A 21866-nucleotide genomic window follows, 5' to 3' on the forward strand; every position below is an offset into this window, starting at 1 on the left:
TTAAAATTAAATAAATAAATAACTGAAAATAAACAACCCACGCAATTAAAAAAATAAATAAATAAATAAAGGAAAAAAAATGCTGAAATAAAAATAAAGTAAAAGAAAGGGGATAAAGCTAGAGAGAGACTCACAAGTAGGTTTCTCTACTTAGCCCGAGGGATGCATCATAATATGAGCTTCCCTACTTGACCAGAGAGTCACTCTTACAAGGGTTACTCTACTTGGCTTTAGGGAAAGGGAGACAATTAAAATAAAAGCAATAAATTGATGTTTCTATGGCTAGGAGGGGCAAAGCCAACACATACACTAGCCATGAACCTTGGGGGAAAGGGATAGCAATAATGTAACGACTGAAAATAAAAATCCTAAATTAAGAAAGAAAGGGTAGTCAGAAGAGGGAATGAGAGGGGGGAGAGAAGACTACTGAAGGAGCCTACTTACTTGAATCAATGCTTGAACTTGAAAAAAAAATTGCTCCACGGCTCGTGATCTTGTCACCTAGATCTAAGCCTAGAACTATAACTTAAAAAATTACAACTCAATTGCATAAATCATAAACATAAAAAGAACTGAATAAAAATAAAAAAGTGTTTGCATTAATTGACATAAAAAAAAACTATTACAAAAGTGATTAAAGCAAAAATAGAGAAGAACTAAAACCAAAGAGTGAGAGAGGGAGAGAGAGAGCAACTAAAAAAAAACTAGAAGAAGAATGAATTGTCTCTCCTCCTCTTACATGAGTTGTATTTATAGGGAATGGGGAGGTAGGGTAACAAATTTCTCTTTCCTAAAAGGGAGAAACCCACAATTGATTGTGAGATCTTTTGAGTCCAAAAGTGCTAAGATGGAGGAGAGAGAAGAGATAAATAAATTTAGAGAAATTTTTTTTTGCTTATTTTCTTTCCTCTTTTTTTTCTAATTTTTTTTTCTTCTTTTTCTCTCTCCTAGGGACGATTTTTTTCTTCCTTTGTGTGATTTGGACAATCTTTGATGATGATGTGGAGGAGAGAGAAGATTTGGATAATCTCTATTTCTCCCTTTTTTTTCTCTTTCCTTTTTTTTTTCTTCTCTTCTTGCTTCCACGATTTTCCTTGCTTCTAATTTGATGTGGAAATCCCCTCCATGCCCTTAGTGCTTTAAGTGAGTGAAAAACAGAAAATCTTCAACAAAATTCTCTATAAAAAACAACCATGAGATTCAAACTTGAGACCTCTTGGTGAGCAAGGGAATTTTGTACACCATAGCTCACCAACTATACTAGGTAGTTGTTGTTACCAAAAATGAATCTTCAATCAATTAAGGATGTAGTCCATCGATCCTTGTTGGTATTTGGAGTATTCCTTGTACCTCTAGGACAATTGCAAATGGGCTGGTTCTGCATCTCGGTTCAGTTCAGATCCATTATTCTTTTTCTGACCTGAAAAGAATAATCATTTGTATGGGTGACCAAACGAATGTGTACTTTTAATGGAACACGTCCATCTTGCTCAGAATTTCATCCTCTTCGTAACCATGGAAAGAAATAGGACCTCTTTACGTGTAAAATTGAAGATATAGCGCCCCATAGTCTTTAAGGCTTTGTAAATATAAAACCTACAAAAAGAGAGTAAAACCCAAGGTAGCTCCATTCTAAATATGTAAAATGCATGTTTTACTACCCTAGATTTCACACATAAATGTGCTCATCAATAGGCAAGCAACCACAAATGGAAGAAGAGATTAATATGATTAAGGATTTTCTGGATTTTTCTGATGATTTAATTACCAACTTTATATTAATTTTGATTCAGAATATTAAGAGTTTATGGATGAGTTGGATGATGATAATGAAAATATCTTTTCTGAAGTCTTGAGTCTTCACACACCTGTGGAGCCCTTAGGACCCCTTTCCAATTCCATTCCCAAACCTTCCATAGTTGAGCCCCCTAAGCTAGATCTTAAGGAGTTGCCATACAATTTGAGGTATGCTTTCCTAGGGCCTGATCAGACTCTTCCTGTAATAATTTCTTCAAATTTGACTTCTAACCAGGAAGAGGAGTTACTTAAAGTGTTAAAAGATAACAAGGAAGCCCTAAGTTGGACCATGGCTGATATCAAGGGTATAAGCCCTTCTATTGTACAACATCATATATATCTTATGGAGGATTCCAAACCATCCTTGGAACCCCAAAGAAGAGCTAACCCAGTGATGATGGAAGCTATTAAGAAAGAGATCCTAAAGTGCTTGGATCATGGAATAATTTATCCTATTTCTGACAGCCAATGGGTAAGCCCAGTTCACGTAGTGCCTAAGAAGTCTGGTGTGACTGTAGCTCCCAATGCCAATAATGAACTAATTTCAACCCGTGTCCAATCTGGGTGGAGAGTGTGCATAGACTACAGGAAACTTAATGTGGCAACCTGGAAGGACCACTTCCTATTGCCATTCATTGACCAGATGTTAGAGAGGTTAGCTGGACATGAATACTGTTGTTTTCTTGATGGATATTCCGGCTATAACCAGATCCCAATTGCTTTAGAGGACCAACATAAGACCACTTTTACATGCCCATATGGAACATTTGCTTACCGACGTATGTCTTTTGGGCTTTATAATGCCCCTGCTATGTTCCAACGATGCATGATGAGCATATTTTCTGACATGGTCAAAAAATTCTTAGAAGTATTTATGGATGACTTTTCAATTCATGGGAATTCCTATTCTGAATGTCTTCGTCATCTTTCTCTAGTTTTAAAAAGGTGCATATCTAAGAATTTGATTTTGAATTGGGAGAAATGCCATTTCATGGTTAAATCTGGTATTGTTTTAGGCCATGTAATATCCAAGGAGGGAATTAAGGTAGATAGAGCCAAAGTGGATTTAATTGATAATTTACCACCTCCTCAGTCTGTTAAGGACGTTCCTGTCTTTTTTAGGGCATGCAGGTTTCTATAAAAGGTTTATTAAGAACTTTAGTCAGTTAGCCCAACCTCTCACTTCATTACTTGCCAAAAATCAAACTTTTGAGTTTTCTAAAGAGTGCCTAGAATCCTTCAAACAACTTAAGAAGGAGTTGACCAATGCACCCATTGTTCAACCACCTGTTTGGACTGAACCTTTTGAACTGATGTGTGATGCTTCAGATTTTGCTATAGGAGCGGTTTTGGGTCAAAGGATTAATAAGTTACCCACTGTCATTTATTATGCTAGTAGGACCTTAAATGATGCACAACTCAATTATACAACCACTGAAAAAGAATTTTTAGCGGTTGTGTTCGCATTAGAAAAGTTTCGATCCTACTTAGTTGGTTCACATGTGGTGGTGTACACTGATCATTCTGCTCTCAAATACTTAGTTCAGAAGAAGGATGCCAAAGCCCGTCTCATTAGGTGGGTTTTACTTTTGTAAGAGTTTGATTTAAAAATTAGGGATAAAAAAGGAGTTGAAAACGTAGTTGCAGACCATTTATCCCAGCTTCCCAATTCCTTGACTGTCGATTCTCCAGTCAACAAGAACTTTTTAGATGAACAATTATTTGCAATGTCCAGTGAACCATGGTTTGCTGACATTGTCAACTTCTTAGTTTCAGGTGTGACTCTGGATCATTGGTCCACCCAAGATAAGTATAGATTTCATTCCCAAGTTAAGCACTTTTTCTGGGATGATCCTTATTTGTTTAAGATATGTCCGGATCAGATTATCCGACGATGTGTTCCTGATCATGAGCAACATTCTATTATCTCTTTTTGTCATGATCATGCATGTGGTGGACACTTTGGACCTAAGAAAACTGCTGCAAAGGTTCTCCAATGCGGATTTTATTGGCCCACTCTTTTTAGAGATGCTTTTGATTTTTGCAAGACTTGTCCTGCCTGCCAGTCTTTTGGCCGTATCAATAAGAGGAACATGATGCCCCTCAACCCTATTTTGATAGTTGAGATCTTTGATGTTTGGGGCATCGATTTTATGGGACCATTCCCTAATTCCTTTGGGAATTTGTACATACTTTTGGCCGTTGATTATGTTTCTAAATGGATAGAGTCCATACCTTGTAAATCTAATAACCACAAAGTGGTGGTCCAGTTTCTCAAAGAGAACATTTTTTTCCACTTTGGTGCACCACGTGCAATAATTAGTGATAGGGGTACTCATTTTTGTAATCGGCCTTTTGATGCCCTAATGAAAAAGTATGGGATCACCCATAAGTTATCTACCCCTTATCACCCCCAAACTAGTGGCCAAGTGGAGGTGTCTAATAGGCAGATCAAACAAATCTTAGAGAAAACTGTTAATCCCAACAGTAAGGATTGGTCCCTTAGGCTCATTGATGCCTTGTGGGCCCATCGGACTGCATTCAAGACCGACATTGGTTAGTCTCCCTACCGTTTGGTGTATGGGAAAGCTTGTCACTTACCAGTTGAGGTGGAGCATAAGGCCTTTTGGGCCATTAAGAAGCTTAACTTTGATTTGTCTGATGCGAGAATTCATCGTAGGCTCCAACTATCTGAGTTGGAAGAACTTAGGAATGAAGCCTATGAAAGTTCTAGAATTTACAAGGAAAAGACCAAAGCTTTCCATGATAAACACATTCTGCGTAAATCTTTTGCAATTGGTGATAAGGTCTTATTGTACAACTCTCGATTGCATATTTTTCCTGGTAAGCTTAGATCTCGATGGGATGGCCCATTTATTGTTCATAATGTATATCCCCATGGGGCTGTGGAGATTTTGAATCCAGGAACAGGGGTAATTTCGAAGGTTAATGGTCAGCGTTTGAAGCCATTCCTCGAGTTTCCTAATACTGGTAGTGAAGAGGTCATGGATCTCCATGAACCTCTTTACACTGATGATTAACTTTTAATCCGGTATGATCCCCTTGCATTGTCTTCATTTTTAATTCTTTCCATGCATTGAGGACATTGCATGACTTAAGTGTGGGCGAGGGAAACCAGTTTCTGCTTTTTTCACTTTGTTTTATTTTTTTTTCTTTTTATTTTTTTTTTAGCTTGCTAAAGGATGAAGTCCTACTTTGGCTTTTGGCTAATGATCATACCATTCGGTTGCTTGATGTATGAAAATAAAAGTTTTGACTAAGGTACCCATTTTGAACGTATAAAAACCCTGTTGAGAAGAAAGAAACAAGCATGTGTCTTGAGATGGGACTTTCTTTTGAAAAATAAGAGACCCCTATTTTATGGTGTTGGACCATATGTAAGTCTATGGGTTCCTTGTACTTTTGATTTGGAGTTGAGACCTTCTTTTTAATTTGGCATAGGTTGACAAATGCACAATTTTAAATGAAATGTGAAATGTGGTATAAAGAAGAATAAGAGTTGATTCCCTTGGAACTAGACAGGGCATTACGCCTCAGGAAGCATGGTGTCTTGATCGAAATTCCTTGGGAGGAAACTTCTGAAAGAACTGTAGCATCACTGTCTTTGTGGGCATATGCAAAAAGCGAAGCTACATAGTAACTTGGGTGTCTGGTGTTTGCTCCACCATGTCATTCAGGCCAAAAGTAGTGGAGTAGAATAGAGTTTAAGCGAAAAAAAAAAGGAGAAAAAAATGTGCAAATGTCATTAATGCTTAGGAATATGTTTTGGTCAAAAACACTCCAACGCCTTAGTCATTGGTTCCCTATTTCTTCACAAGTGGTTTTTCCTTAAGATAAGGATGTTTTGGAAGAGACGAGGTGAGTTCTAAATTAAGAAATATGCTAGTGCCTGAAATTGATCAAGGATAATAAAAGTTCAAGTGTGGGGGTCCCTTGTAAGAAAAATTATCTTTGCTCTGGATCGGTATGAGCCTTACCTTTAGCCAAGGTTGGGATTTATTCTGAATTTTGGGTGTATATTCACTGCAAACACCCACGAGACACAACTCGTCCACTAGAGTAACTTAGGGGTTTAAAGGCTTGTTGCACATGCTAAGTGCAACCGTGATTCCTACGAAAGTGAGTTAGGCTTTTTCTTTCATTTCTTTATTTATTTATCTTGCTTGAGGACAAGAAAAAGTCAAGTATGGGGGAATTTGATGAGCACAATAATGTGTGAAATCTTAGGGATATAAGTGTACATTTTGCCCCACTTTGGATAGTACTACTTTTATTTTTCTTTTATTTTTTTAGTTTCCAAGTTTACAAGAGAAAGTGCTTAAAGTGAATCAATAACCAGTCCAAAGGTGGGACCCACTCATTGGTACCACATCCTCTCTCCTACAAAATCCTGAAGATTATTCTCTCTCCTTGCCACCTCACAAGATCTTGAAGATGCTATGCAGAGATTCCTTTCTGATTTAATCAAGATTGCAAGATATTGGTTAATATTGCAAGGAAGGAATAGAATTTGTTACTTTTGGAAACGGATTCTCTCTTTCTTCACACAATATCTCAGAGAATGAGGATTTTTACCAAGATTTTATTTTCTTTTTTTTCTTAAAGAAGACTTGTAAAAGGAAGGAGGCAAGATAAAAGCCCTATAAAAGCCCCTTCCTCCCCCCTTCTAATTATTATTCCCCTTAGTTTACTTTCTATTTTATGCTTAGTTTTCTTCTTTTTCTCCCTCTCTCACTCTCTTTAGTTTTAGTTCTTCTTTATTTTTTCTTTAATCACTTTTGTAATAGTTTTTTTTATGTCAATTAATGCAATCGCTCTTTTATTCTTATTCAGCCTTTTATGTTTATGATCTATGCAATTAAGTTGTAATTTTTAAAGTTATAGTTCTAGGCTTAGATCTAGGTGACAAGATCACAAGCCGTGGAGCATCTTTTTTTTTCAAGTTCAGTTTTTTTTTGTTTCAAGATTTGTTTTCTCTAGTACTAAAAATTTCAGATTTGGTTTATTCCAGATCTGGTTTTTAGTACTGGTAGTATCTCAAATTACCCAAGCTTTCAAGTTCAAGGGTTGAAGTTCAAGTAAGTAGGCTCCTTCAATAATCTTCTCTCCCCCCTCTCATTCCCTCTTCTGACTACCCTTTCTTTCTTAATTTAGGATTTTAATTTCAGTTGTTACATTATTGCTATCCCTTTCCCCCAAGGTTCATGGCTAGTGTATGTGTTGGCTTTGCCCCTCCTAGCCATAGAACCATCAATTTATTGCTCTTATTTTAAATTGCGTGGGTTGTTTATTTTCAGTTATTTATTTATTTAATTTTAATTGCATGGCTTGCGTCTTTAAATTCTTAGATGACGAATGGTTAGGACGTTATTTTAGATACATATGTTTAGGATGGTAGTTAGAATTAGATCACAACCATTAATAGGTTCACTTTCGCATTATTAAAAGAAAAAAAAATAAAGTGGCTGCTCTCCCTGTGTTCGACCCGTAGCTACACTGATCCGTACGCTTGCGGTTACATTTTAAATCCCAACAGATACCATAGCCGGCTTGGATACAAATGCATTGGTACACTATGGAATGGGACACAGAGTACTATACAGTTGTCCTATCTCATGTAGGAGCATGTGGTTAGGATTTCATATACCCTCGTGCTATGACCCTTCCCAACAGGGGTTTACGTTTTGGGTTATCATCGGGGGGGAAGCATTAGTCCCAGACCGTCGTGGTGGTTAGAAGTATGCCTTGCTAATCATTAGAACAGTTGAAAACCTTAGTGATATATCTAGAGGGCCAATCGTACTGCTTTTAATTTCTGCTGTGGTTTCGCCACCATGATTTACTTTTATGCTATGGTTCAGTCACGATTTACATTTCTGCTATAGTTTGGCCACGGTTTACTTTTCCAAGTGCTCACAGTGGGCCTTCTCTAACAACCCTATGGGTGTATCGCTGGATGGAGAACACGTCTCGAACCCGGGACATACGTGCCCTATGGTTGTAAGTAGCATATTACCTATGACCTAGAATGATTTGTTTAGGTGGACTAAGATTAAAATGAATCTCATGCATATAATATCATTTGAATGCATTTGCTTATGTGCGTCTTTCTTTCTATTTAGTGAGCTAGTGAGCTCATCCCTCGTATACACACCTTTTTAGAAGATTTTGCAAGATACTCTGTAGAGGAACCCGTGCCAAGTCCCACTGACGAAACCCCAGTGGGGGATTGGTGGGTCCCCGAAGAATTCAAACACGGTAACAGTTGTCCATGTGAGGGTTGTATTGCAGGGCAACATTGACGGATTCTATTTACTGCACTCTTTTGATTCTTTTGGTATATTTTCCTTTTTGTGCTCTTAATATTTAAATTGCTATTTCTTGCGTAAATATCATGCCTACAGGCCCACATGTAAATACTTTATGTATAACAATTTGGGTATCAAGAGTATATAGAGAATTATAGGTAATCATTATGACAAGACTTTTGCTGTATTATATTATTATATTCCATTGATCACATGTGGTTTGTTATAGTGGTTTTGGGTTACCTGGAGGAAACCCAGTCACCGATCCGGTTCTATGTGAATGGGGAGTGACACCGTGCTCAATGAGTACTCCTTGCCCAAATCCCTATGGGCTGAAGCTATTAATACTAGTTGTTATGTACTCAATAGAATTATTCTTAGACCTCTTCTTACCAAAACTCCCTATGAACTATAATTTGGTAAACTACCCAAGGTAGATTACTTTAGGGTGTTTGTTTGCAAGTGTTTCATCCTAAACACTAAAGACCACCATGGAAAGTTTGATGCAAAATCTGATGAAGGGATATTCTTAGGATACTCCCTCAATAGTAAAGCATATAGAGTCTTTAACAAAAGATCATTAATGGTTGAAGAATCCATGAATGTTAGATTTGATGAATCTTTGTCTTTTACTATGCATGAACCTTTTATTGATGATGATGATGATATTGAAGTCTTAAAGAATAAAGTAGATGGTATCTCTCTTGAATAACCTAAAGAGAAGGATGTTCCTAATCAAGAAGTAGAAACGGTACCTAGGGATATCATACCCCATTGGAACCATCCCTTAGATGCTATAATAGGAGACTTGAACCAAGGAATGCAAACCAGGTCCAAATCCCATGAGATATGCAACCACATTGCATTTATCTCCAAGATTGAACCCAAAACATAGAAGAAGCACTTAAGGATAGTGATTGGATTGTTGCAATGCAAGAAGAGCTTCACTAGTTTGAAAGAAGTAAGGTTTGGGAACTAGTTCCAAAACCTGACCACCACACCATCATCAGTGCCAAGTGGGTTTTTCGGAACAAGCTGGATGAAGATGATAATATTGTAAGAAATAAAGCCAGATTAGTTGCTATAGGATATAACCAACAGAAAGGAATTGACTATGATGAATCCTATGCCCCTGTAGCAAGATTAGAATCCATTAGGATTCTATTAGCTTTTGCATGATATAAAAACTTTAAATTATATCAAATGGATGTAAAAAGTGCTTTCTTGAATGGTTATATTAAAGAGGAAGTATTTGTATCTCAACCCCCTGGTTTTGAAAACCCAAAGTTTCCAAACCACGTATTTAAACTTGAGAAACCCCTTTATGGCCTCAAATAAGCTCCTAGAGCATAGTATGAGAGATTAAGCACCTTCTTAATAGAAAGTGGCTTCTCAAGGGGAAGAATTGACACTACCTTGTTCGTGAAGTACTTAAAGGATGACATACTCATAGCTCAAATCTATGTTGATGACATCATCTTTGGCTCATCTAATGAGAATATGTGTACTGAGTTCAGTAGCATTATGAGCAATGAGTTTGAGAAGAGTATGATGGTAGAATTAAACTTTTTCCTTGGACTTCAGATAAAACAATCCAAAAATAGAATTTTTATAAATCAAAGTAAATACACTAAGGAGCTTCTAAAGAAATTTGATTTCAACAGTCAAAAATCTTCAGACACTCCGATGAGCTCATCCCTTGAAACTGACTAAGGATGAAGATGGCATAACTGAGAATGTTACTAGATATAGAGGCATGATTGAAAGCCTTCTATATCTAATGGCTAGCAGATCGGACATCATGTATAGTGTATGTGCATGTGCTCATTTTCAACCCGATCCTAAGAAATCATACCTCACAGCAGTAAAAAGGATTTTTAAATATTTAAAAAGCACATGTGATGTTGGGTTATGGTACCCTAAAAACCAACCTCTTGATCTTGTCAGCTTTTCAGATGCTGATTTTGTAGGATGCCACATTGACAGGAAAAGTACCAGTGGTACCTGTCATTTTCTTAGCTCTTGCCTCGTTTCTTGGTTCAGCAAGAAATAAAATTTTGTTGCTCTTTCTACCACTGAGGTTGAGTACTAGCAGCTAGAAGATGCTGTGCTCAGATCCTATAGATGAAGCAAACACTCCAAGACCTAGGAGTCAAGTTTGATGCTTGCCCAATCATGTGTGACAACACAAGTGCCATTAACTTGAGTAAGAACCCCATCTTACACTCAAAGGCCAAACACATCGATATTCATCATCACTTCCTAAGAGATACAATACATAATAGAGATGTCACTCTCGAGTACATCAAAATAGAAAAACAATTAGCTAACATTTTCACTAAACCCCTTAGTAAGACCCTTTTTGTACTCTAAGAAAGGAGTCGGGAATATATACTTTTGGATAAATTCACTGCCTTTCATATTTGCAAAACCCCCTTTCTCAGTTGAAAAGACAAAAAACTCTTGAAAAATGCTGAAAAATTAATTTTTCTGTCCAACCGGCACTTGCCGCTTACAACCGGCACTTGTCGCTTACAACCGGCACTTGCCGCTTACAATCGGCAACTACCAGTTAGTCTCGGGTTTGCTAATTAAACCCATTGGATAGGTCTTTTTTGAACCCTTTTTAAAGGATTTCAAATCACCGTTCACCTTCCACTTTCATTTCCCCCAAACGAAATCAGAGACCCTAAATCCCTTTGTCTAAAACCCTAGATACTCAACATCTCTCACTTCATTCTTCCAAAACACTATCTCTCTTCATCTCTATGGCTCCTAAGAAGATTCGCGCTGGAAAGAAGAGACCTGCCACTGAGTTGGATTTAATCGCCATGGAAGCAATGGAATCGTGGGACTTGTTCGAGAACCGCAAGATTGAGAGTAGTAAGGACATTGATACTCAATCCCTATACACTTTTGGTCTGGAAGAATACTTTGGTATTCTTGGGTTGGCATACTTCAATGTGGATTCCGATGCTACCCTAGACTTGTTCGCCTCTTCTATAGCAACCTAAGGGTTAAAGGTTACGAAGAGAACACTAGAATCAAAAGTATGGTCGAGGGCGTTGATATTGAGTTTGGAATTGAAGAATTGGGAGCAATACTCAATGTTCTCCCTACTAAACATCTCAAATACCTAATCACCAAGAAGGATCACAAGGACTTCATGGATCAAGACAAGGTATATGGGATGATAATGAAAAATTACCTTGAAGTGAAGGCTGGGAAAAATAGTGAGCTAACCGAACTTGCCAAGATCATCTACTACATTGTCTCACTCAACATCCTTCCTAAGAGTGGACACCGTGATGCCATTAGCCCCTTTCAAGCCTATATCACCTACGGTTTTTGTGATGGAATTTAGATCAACCTCCCTTACCTCATCATCTGTCATATGCTTCACGCCGGTGGAAAAGGAAGAATCAACAATCTTCCCTATGGACGAATTTTGGGCCAAATTTTCGCCCACTTTGGTGTTGATTTCAGTGGAGAACCTGTGATAGAGGATAAGACGCTTTCGACATCAACTCCATCCATCACATAGGGATCTAGAATCCTCTCTCCACTTCTGAAGGAGAAGGAAACTCCTCCAATCGACCTGTGACTATGGAGTGGCTTAACAAGAAGCTAGAGGCAATGGAATCACGCCTCATGGCTCACATTGACAAGAAGACTCAAGAGATCATTGATTCTCTTGAAGAATAGACAGTCTTTTCAGCTATCTTTTTCCCTTCCCTTGAAATCTAGCAACTCTGTTTTGCTTTTGTTGTGTAATACCCTAAGTATGGCATCTTTTGTAATGCAATGTTTTGAACTTCTATATAAATATAATTGATGCATTATGTTTATGTGTGTTGCCACATGCTTGAACTGTCTCTATTATAAATTCTTTTATATGCACATGCTAAGGGGGAGCCTTGTTTATAATTTCTTTCACATTGTTGTTATTGACAAAAGGGGGAGAAGAAGAGGGAGTTGATTAAAGATTAAAATATGCATTTTACTTTTCATGACCACCTGTTTTTAAATCTTTTTATCCACTTGTTTGTCATCACCAAAAAGGGGGAGATTGTTGAGAATATCCCTCTCCATAAAGGTTTTGATGATAACAAACAAGTGGTAGCTCTAACAACTATTTCTCTAAGTGTCATGTAAAGGATCACATTGTGGAAGCACCATGTAAGGGACCACTTCAAGAAGACCAAGATACAAGTGGGATTGACGAGTTAGAAGAACATGCAAAACATCTGAGAATGGTGTTACAGAGATTAAAGGAACAATAGTTATATTCCAAATTCAGCAAATGTGAATTTTGGCTCAAGCAAGTTGGATTCCTAGGACACGTGGTGTCTGAGAATGGGATCAAATTGGACCCAAAAAAAAGTAAAAACTGTAGTAGAGTGGAAAGTACCCAAGAATGTAACAAAGATTAGAAGGTTCTTGGGCTTAGCAGGCTACTAGCGACACTTTATTGAAAATTTTTCTCGAATTTCGACGTCAATGACTTAGTTGACCATGAAAAGTGTAAAGTTTAAATGGTCAGAGAGTGTGAAAATAGTTTCCAAGAGTTGAAAAAGAGGTTAGTTCATCTCCTGTATTGACCATTCCAAATGGTACAGGTGGGATGACAGTCTATATTAATGTATCCAAGATAGGGTTGGGTTGTGTTCTCATGCAACACGGCAACGTGGTAGTATATGCATCCAGGAAACTCAAGGAGTTTGCCCCACTCTTTGCCTTGAAAATCTGGCGTCATTATCTATATGGGGAAAAGTGCGAGATCTACAGTGATCACAAAAGCCTTAAGTACTTCTTCACCCAGCGGGATTTGAATATGAGGCAGAGGAGATGGCTTGAACTGATGAAGGACTATGATTGTGATATTCAGTATCACCCAGATAAGGGTAATGTGGTGGTTGACGCATTAAGTAGAAAGGCCCAAACAGTTTCACTTTCGTACTTGGCTGTCAGTCCACAGCTTATTCAAGAAGCAATACTAATGGATGAAATTCTTTTATATGAGGGAGCACCCTTGGAGCTTGAACATCAATCGGATGATGTTAAGCTGTTGACTATATCCTTGTTAGCCTTATAGATGCATCCATCCATCAGGCAAGACGTAATAGCGAAACAATCATTGGATCCTGAGCTGCAAAGGATCAGGCTGAGAATTCAAGAGGGGACAATAAATGACCCTGACCTCACAATAGCCAACAACGAGGCATTACTATTTCGGGATAGGTTATGTGTACCTGATGACATGGAGATACAGGAAAAGATTGTGAAGGAAGCATATAGTTCTGAATACTCACTTCATCCTGGAAGTACAAAGATACATAAAGATCTTAAACAAAGCTATTGATGGCCAGCAATGAAGACCACTATTGCCTTGTATATAGCAAAATGTCTCGTGTGTCAGAAGGTCAAGGTAGAAAGGCATCGACCATATGGCACTCTTCAGCCACTCCCCGTATCAAAGTGGAAATGGGACAGGATCACCATGAACTTTGTCATAGGCCTACCCCGTACGCCCAAGTGAATGGTTACAATTTGGGTGGTAGTTGACAATCTTACCAAGACTGCTCATTTTATTCCGATCAGGACCAATTACTCTATGGACAAGTTAGCCCAACTTTATATGAAAAACATAGTCCGTTTACATGGAGTACCGGTAAGCATTTTGTCAGATAGAGACTTGAGATTTATATCTAGATTCAGGATGAGTCTCCAACAATCTTTTGGGACACAGGTGCATTTGAGTACTGCTTTTCATCCATAGACCGATAGGAAGTCAGAGATAACTATACAAATACTAGAAGATATGCTCAGGGCTTATACAATGGCAATGAGTGGCAGTTGGGAAGAGTACATACCTCTTATGGAGTTTGCTTATAATAATAGCTATCAAGTCACAATTAGAATGGCTATGTATGAGGCATTGTATGGCAGAAAGTGCAGAACACTCCTGTATTGGGATGAAGCAGGTGAACGACGGATGCTTAGACCAGAAATGATACAAATAACATGTGACAAGGTTAACGTCATTTGGGAAAGAATTAAAATATTCCAATCTTGTCAAAAGAGCTATGCAGACAACCGCAGGAAGGACATTGAATTCCAAGAGGGGGAGAAAATGTTCCTCAAAATTTCTCCTACCAAAGGGTTACATAGATTCCACAAGAAGGGCAATCTAAGTCCGAGTTATATTGGCCCATTTGAAATCTTGGCTCGAGTTGGCTCCGTAGCTTATATGTTGATTCTTCTGCCTTCTCTCAGCAATGTTCACAATGTGTTCCACTTGTCTATGCTGAAGCGGTACATCTATGATCCATCACATGTGCTACCCATGGAACATAAATATTTAGAAGTTGATATAACCTACGAAGAGTAGCCTTCTGAAATCCTTGACCAAAAGATAAAGACTCTTCACAATCGCTCCATCACTTTTGTGAAGATTCGATGGGTAAATCATTCGTTTGAGGAAGCATCTTGGGAGATAGAGGATGACATCCAAGCCAAGTATCCTCATCTTTACGGACAACAAGGTACTACAATTTTGAGAATGAAATTTTCAAAAAGGGGGGGTAAATGTGACACCCTACTTTCTAAACCCGGTCTAATTGCCCGATTAGATCGATTTGGTCTTGTAGGACCTAAACCCTAGTGAGTTACGACGGGTACTTTATAGAGCATGGTGGCAAGGGTGACTCTGAACTCGGATTGGCCAAATGAGTTGGAGTCAATGCCTAATGAAGTCTACATACCCAAGTCGTGCACTTGCACTTATCGCAAGGCCATGTACTGATAATAAAGGTACGTAGCCAGATTTTATGTCAAGTATGCATATTAATCAATTATCGGGAGTGAAATACGTGTCGGGGCCGAGCCCCATCAAAATTTCCAATGTTTGGGCTAAGTTTTGGCTGACTGGTGGGTGGTCAAAGGTAGGTTGGACCCACCAATGTGACCTACCAATCTGGTCACTAGATACTTTTACCCCACTATAAATAGCATTTATTACCTCTCTTTCACCTCATTTATTGTTTTACACGGTATTTCAGAAAAGTAAAGAAGAGAGAGAAAGAGAAGAAAGAGGAGAGAGGAAGAAAATGGGGAAGAAAATGATCATTGTGCGTTGCTGGGGTCAAATCTCTTGAATCTGACACCAAATTTGTGATCCTCATCTTGAGATCTACGATTTGAGGTGAGTAAAGTCCATATTCCTTAAACCTTTATGAAACCCAAAGTGAAACCCTTCGATTTGGGTAGAAATCCTTTGGATCTTGCTAATATCTTTTGAGAATATGAATCTAAGGTTTAATAGAGGTTCTATATGTTGTTTATGAAGGATTTAGAAGAAAGCTAGCAAGATTTTTGAAGCTTTTGTTAATCTCTTGAGCTAAAGAGAAGGATTTGAGGGTTTGAGATGTTCTTGAGCAAAGAGGTAATATCCACGCTTAAGACTTTGGATCAACCTTAGATCTAGGTTGGAATCATGATTTAGAGCCTTAGATTGTGGAAAATACAATCAAATCGATCCTTGATGGTTTCCCCAAGGTGGGATATAGAATGGGAGAGAGCAACAAAACCTTGATTGCGAGTGGTGGTCGCCTGAAAATGGATGGGACCCACCAATCCAGCGCCCGTCAGTCCATACAGGGCTACTGGTCTGACAGGCGAGCAAGGACTGGTGGATGCCTTACCTGTCAGTCTTGGCCTACCGGTCCAGGCAGTGTTCCTGGTCTGACAGGCGAGCGAGGACTGGTGTTGGTGGGTGCCTTGCTCGCCGATCTAGGCAATGTTCCTAGATCGACAGGCGAGCAAGGACTGGTGGGTGCCTTGCCCACTAGTCGACCTATCAATTCGACTTCTCAGATTCCAATTGGGCTCAAATTTGTTGGGCAACCTACTCTTGTGATTCTAAACACATTAGAATCATCAAACCTCACTGGTTATGACCTTAAAGTGGAAGTATACTAAACCTAACACTTTTATGATAGGTTGTACTAGAACTCACATCATTGCATGCCAGATCTCCCTCATCCCAAGGGTGATCATCGTACACAAATAGGTAAGTGGGAAGAGGACATTGCATCATGTCATTCTAGTTATAGACTAGTCATGTCATCATTTATTATTATATATACTAGTCATCCATGAATTCCATTGCATGCATTGATGTGTGTATTATGAAATTCAATTATGATTTAACATGTTGATAACTTTAATTATTAAATGTTTGTTCTTGTTTTGTGATGTAAGATGGGTGATTTTAACTATTGATTATGATGCTTGTTAAACTAGATGTCATAGTCGGCTTGGATATGAATGCATTGGTGGCCCGTGGTATGGGATGTTATGGCACTATGCAGTCGTACTATCTCATATAGGAGCATACGGTTAGGATTGACACATCCCTATGCTACGACCCTTCCCAGCAAAGGTTTAGGTGTTGGGTATATCCTATTGGCAACTTTACTAATATAATAGAGGGCCAATCGTACTGCTTTTAAATTTAATGTCGCTCTAGGTGAGCATTTTACTTTTCGATACCAATGACTGGCCTTCTCTGGCAACCCTATGGGCATATCGCGGGATGGGGTTCGCGACTTGGACCTAGGACATACGCCCAATGTGGTTGTGAGTAGCACATAACCTATAACTTAGAATTTTTTTCTAGGTGGACTAAGATAATAAAATGAACTGCAAGCATATAGGCTTATTTGTATTGTGCATGCATATAGGCTCATTTGTATTGTGCATACTTGTGTGGTCTATCTTTTCACTTACTGGGCTAGTGAGCTTATCACACGTGCACACAATTTTTAGTTGATCTTGCAGGTTATTCGGCCAGAGAGCTAGAGCCATGACCCACCGTGAAATTTTCAGTAGAGTACTAATGGGTCCCTGAAGATCTTGGGCACATGGCCAAGTGCCCGTGCAAAAGTTGTATTGCGAGTTAGCAACATTGATACCATACAAGGATTCTTTTTTATTATTTTGGGAATGTTACCCCTTTTGTGCTCTAGATGTTTAAATTGTATTTCTTGTGTATATATCACACCTATGGGCCCATATATAATTATGTTATACAATACAATTTGGGTATCAAGAGTATTGGGGTATTTACATATATGTATAGCTAAGACTTCCGCTGAAATACAATTTTTTTTTGACTTAGTGTGTGTATGTTGCGCTGTGGTTACTGTGTCATGTGATCCTGATAGGTTTTGGGTTAATAAGGTTTAACTCGGTCACCGGTATGATTCTGTGTGGATTGGGGCTTGACAATTCCCGTTTGAGTCAGGAGTCTTCACCAGAGTCATCAAGGCACTAGCCCGGGTCCACCCCCTCTTAACCCAAAATAGGGGTTAAGGTCAGGTATAATTTCTTAACAAAATAGACATAATGTAGACCTTTCATACAATATAGCATATGTATAATGTTGTTCATTAAATACATAGTCATGCATGTGGGTTAGGATATAAAGGGAAAAATTCGAATTTCAGCATCTAATAGGAAAGCTGTTTAACCAGGTGAAGTGGGTGCCTAATACCTTTCCAACTTCATAGCCTGGCTCTTACCCTCATTTCTGGACTAGATCGAGTCAATCTCGGGCCCGCTCCCACGGAATGGGCCCACAGTCCGGTTCCTAGGCCCTAACCCTAGGTGGTGACTTCAACTTTTCTATGTACCTTAATCCTCGATATTAGGCCATTATTAATGTTCTTTTTTAGAAAATACCCTAAAGGAAGATAGCTCTCGCGAAATAGGCCCCCCACGTATCTTTGAGTGACGATGCAGATGCACGCAGCCGTGGAACCCCTTACGATGGCGACTCCATTAGGGACTACCAATCTTCAAATATTAGATGCTACCATTAAATGTAAGAATATTTCCCTTAATGAATTTGTAGGAAAACATATTTGGATAACCCATGCCTGTAAATGTTTGCACTAACTACATCACGCATTGTGCTCAAAGTGAAATCATTTGGCGAGGATACTCCCTGTCATACCAACACCCTTTGGGAGGTCTGTGCACGATATACTAAGTATTCTGAGATCACACGATAGTTGCTTCCTGTACAAGAATGCTTAAAACACAATCGTACAACGAGGATTACCATTATTGTGCCAGTACCCTTGGGTAGGTCAGCACACCTTATGGAATTTTGAGATCGTATGGTAGTTCGTTTTGCATTTCACTTTTGTACCCACTCACAACATGGTCCCATCTACCCCTGTGGCTAATTGTCTAACCTCATGTGTAGTCACGAGTGATAGGCAAGGACATTACACCCTTGATATCGTACCCTCATGTTTATTAAGAGGATCACGTACCTTGAGTATATAGACCTCGTCAAGGATAGTCGTTTCGGTCCTATTACATCCATTGCATCCCTATATTATGTAGGAAATAGATGAGAAACCTCTAGGAACACCACAAGCTAACTGATTAGATTTGTTTGAGATCTAGGTTGGAGTATTCTTATGATGTATTCTTTCCCGAAAACAGGGAATGACACCTTGATGGTTCAGTATGTATGATTTTGGGGTGATTCCCATTAAATTGTACTCGATGCTGAATCATCAAGGAGGTGCATTTCACGAGAGTCCAAGCAAAAGAATCATCAAATGGGGTAAATTTTAGAGAGCAAAACCCAATGATGTAGAATATCTATAAGACCCCTTATTACCAATATCACCATGTTTGCACTAACCTTGTATGAAACACTTGATTACAAAAAAAAAAAATCTAAAGTCAGACTTTCTTTCCGGATCAAGCACGATTCCAAGTCCAAAAGATCCCATGTCATCCGTGTGGACTCGTCAGGGTAGCCGGTTGACTCACCTAAGTCCAATATCACCCCGGTCAATCAGTCCTTCATCAAATAGTCAAGGATCTATCAAGATAGAAGCATTTGTTAGGGACCCAGTCAGTGGTGATATAGCAGGGCCATCATGGGCTCATCCCTTGGATGCCATGCAAGCTGAGATGGCAGAATTTAAAAAGAACTTGGCACAGATCTTACAGGAGATCAGGAACCCATCTAGGTCTAACTACATCCCCACTCAAAATGAGAATACTGCTCGAAAGCCAGTGAGGGTAGATCCTATTCCCTCTTCAGGTGAATCAGACGCCCATGGGGTAGCTACACCAAGAGGAACTTCTGCAGTGCCTAAAGCTCCTCTTAGGTTTGTGATTGATGAGAAAGAGGAAGATTTTGCTAGCCATACGCAAAATGAACTTCCAAAGATGGAAATGGAAAAGGAGATAAGAGAACATATGGAATAGAAAGCATAATCTGAAGTGGTAGGAGCTAAAAGGGGTAGAGCATAGATCCTAATGAGATAAGTTTTTTCTTTGGAGCACAAGTCTTTGAGTAGTTTAAATAGCAGACTGATAGGTGTGATGGATCAGGAGACCCCAAGGCTCACTTAAAGATCTTTGTGAGTATCACCAAGTCATGGCAACTCACTGATGAACAGATGGGGCAAGCATTTATGTTAACTTTATCAGGACCAACTTTGAGGTGTCTAACTCAATTAGAACCCACACAAACAAAAAATTGGGGGATGGTCATGAGAGCCTTTACCAAGTGGTACCCTTATAACACAGTTAATGTCAAGCGATGTGAGTTGGAGACCCTGAGGTAGCATCCGAAGGAAGGGTTTATGGCATATTTGATGAGGTTTCGTGACAAGGCTGCCAAAATGGGGGACCGCCCTTCTGAGGCAGAGCAAGTAGGATGTTGATTGAAAATCTCTCCAAGCCTTACTATGAGGTCCTCTACTGCCAACATTTGCAGATATTTTATGCCCTGATAGCCATAGGAACCTGCGTCTAAATGTCCAATACCAGGTAGTGCCTTATGACTTAGGAAAGAATGCACGGTTTGGACGAGGCAAGAGTTTAGAGATAGGCACAGTGAATGCAGTCCAACAGCCAGTACCATCAGCAGCCGTGTCCCAACCCCAACCATTTGTTATACAGGTAGATTCTATAGCCCAAAGGGTCCCATGACTAAGGAGGTAGTTCACAAAATTGGGGATGCCATCAGCCATAGTATATGAGAATTGAAGAAGCAAGGTATTCTGGGAATGATTACACCTACGCCTATTAGCAATCCCCCACCAGTCTGATATAGGGAACATGAGTATTATGCCTCAGAAGGGTCATACCATAGAGTGATGCTTCAATTTGCAACATGCCATCCAAGACATGGTAGATAGTAGGACAATAGAAGTTAAAGTCAAGTAGGGTCCCAATGTCACAATCAACCCCCTCTTAGATCATGGGACAGTTAATGCATTGAAAGGAGAGGAGTCTCAAGAAGATCCAACTTGACTCATCCGGCTAAAGGGTAGGAAAAGTCTTATAAATTCTCGAATGTACAAAAAGATCATGAGAAATAGAGCATGATAATGAGGGGGGAAGCTGAAAGAGCCATCAATGAAGGAGAATTGGGAGTCATGGGTCAACCTCCACCTAGCACTCCACCACCCAAAGTCCCTATGGTCCATGTCCCTCCATCACCTATAGACGACCCCTCTTATCATCCCCCTTTACCACCACAGCCTAAATCCCCATCATACCACACATGATCATATCCTCCATCACCCTTATATTATCCATTATCCCCTTCAGAATATCCAACCTCTCACATTACATCCCCTTCATATCTTCCCACCTCACCCATCAACCCCATCAAATGACCTTGACTCCTTATCATTGCACGGCCCAGGAACGGTGCATGATCCTCATTTTCAAGAGCCCAAGAATGGATGGATGGATGGATGACTACAATTGGAGTGATATACTACCAAGGTCACCTAATTCTACCTCATCAACCAGATCATTGAATGCTTTGGCTAATAAAGAGCTAGAGATGGATCATACCCCATGGATATATCCTATTGAGCCTGGAGAGGACTCTCTGCCAATGGTTAAAGAAAGTACCAACGAGTTTCTTAGGGCAGTTATAGCATTAGCAGCCAGAGAACAAATCAAAGAAGAGGCTTGCCTGATTCACATAATGAGCGAAATGGAGGAAGAGTACAACTATGATGAGCTTGTAACTCTGATGCCAAGGGAACTGATGACATGGCTAACCATCCAATGCGTGCCATGAGTGGGGATAACCCAATGATAAATCCCATTGATGCCATCGATTTAACATTAGAGGAGATCTTTATGGATCACCTAGTGGGTTTTGAGGTTAAAGGACAAGAGATCAAAGTCTGCTCTTAAACGTTCTATATATGTCCTTAAACAATCCTCTAGGCAGTGTTACTTTAGATTTCATCATGCCATTACCTCCATTAATTTTGAAATAATTGAAGAGGACCACTATGTGTATGTGAAATAGTCCAAGGGAAGTTTCCTTATTCTATCCCTATATGTTGACGACATTCTATTGGTTGGGAATGACATGAAGATGATTGTCGCCACTAAAAAGTGGTTGTCCTTTACTTTTGAGATGAAGGACATGTTGTGTTAAGATTAAGATCATTAGGAATCATTGTAGGAATATTTTTAACTTGTCTTAAGAGACTTACATAAAGAAGATTCTTGAATGATTCCACATGGACAAGTCTAAACCTATTGACACTCCCATGGACAAGGCCTGTAGTTTAAGCCTTAATCAGTTCCCTAAGATTGATGAGGAGAAGAATCAAATGTCGAAAGTACCCTATGCAGCAGCGATAGGTAGCCTAATGTACACGATGATGTTCA

The sequence above is a fragment of the Macadamia integrifolia genome, chromosome 9 (assembly GCF_013358625.1).
Source record: "Macadamia integrifolia cultivar HAES 741 chromosome 9, SCU_Mint_v3, whole genome shotgun sequence".
NCBI lineage: Eukaryota > Viridiplantae > Streptophyta > Magnoliopsida > Proteales > Proteaceae > Macadamia > Macadamia integrifolia.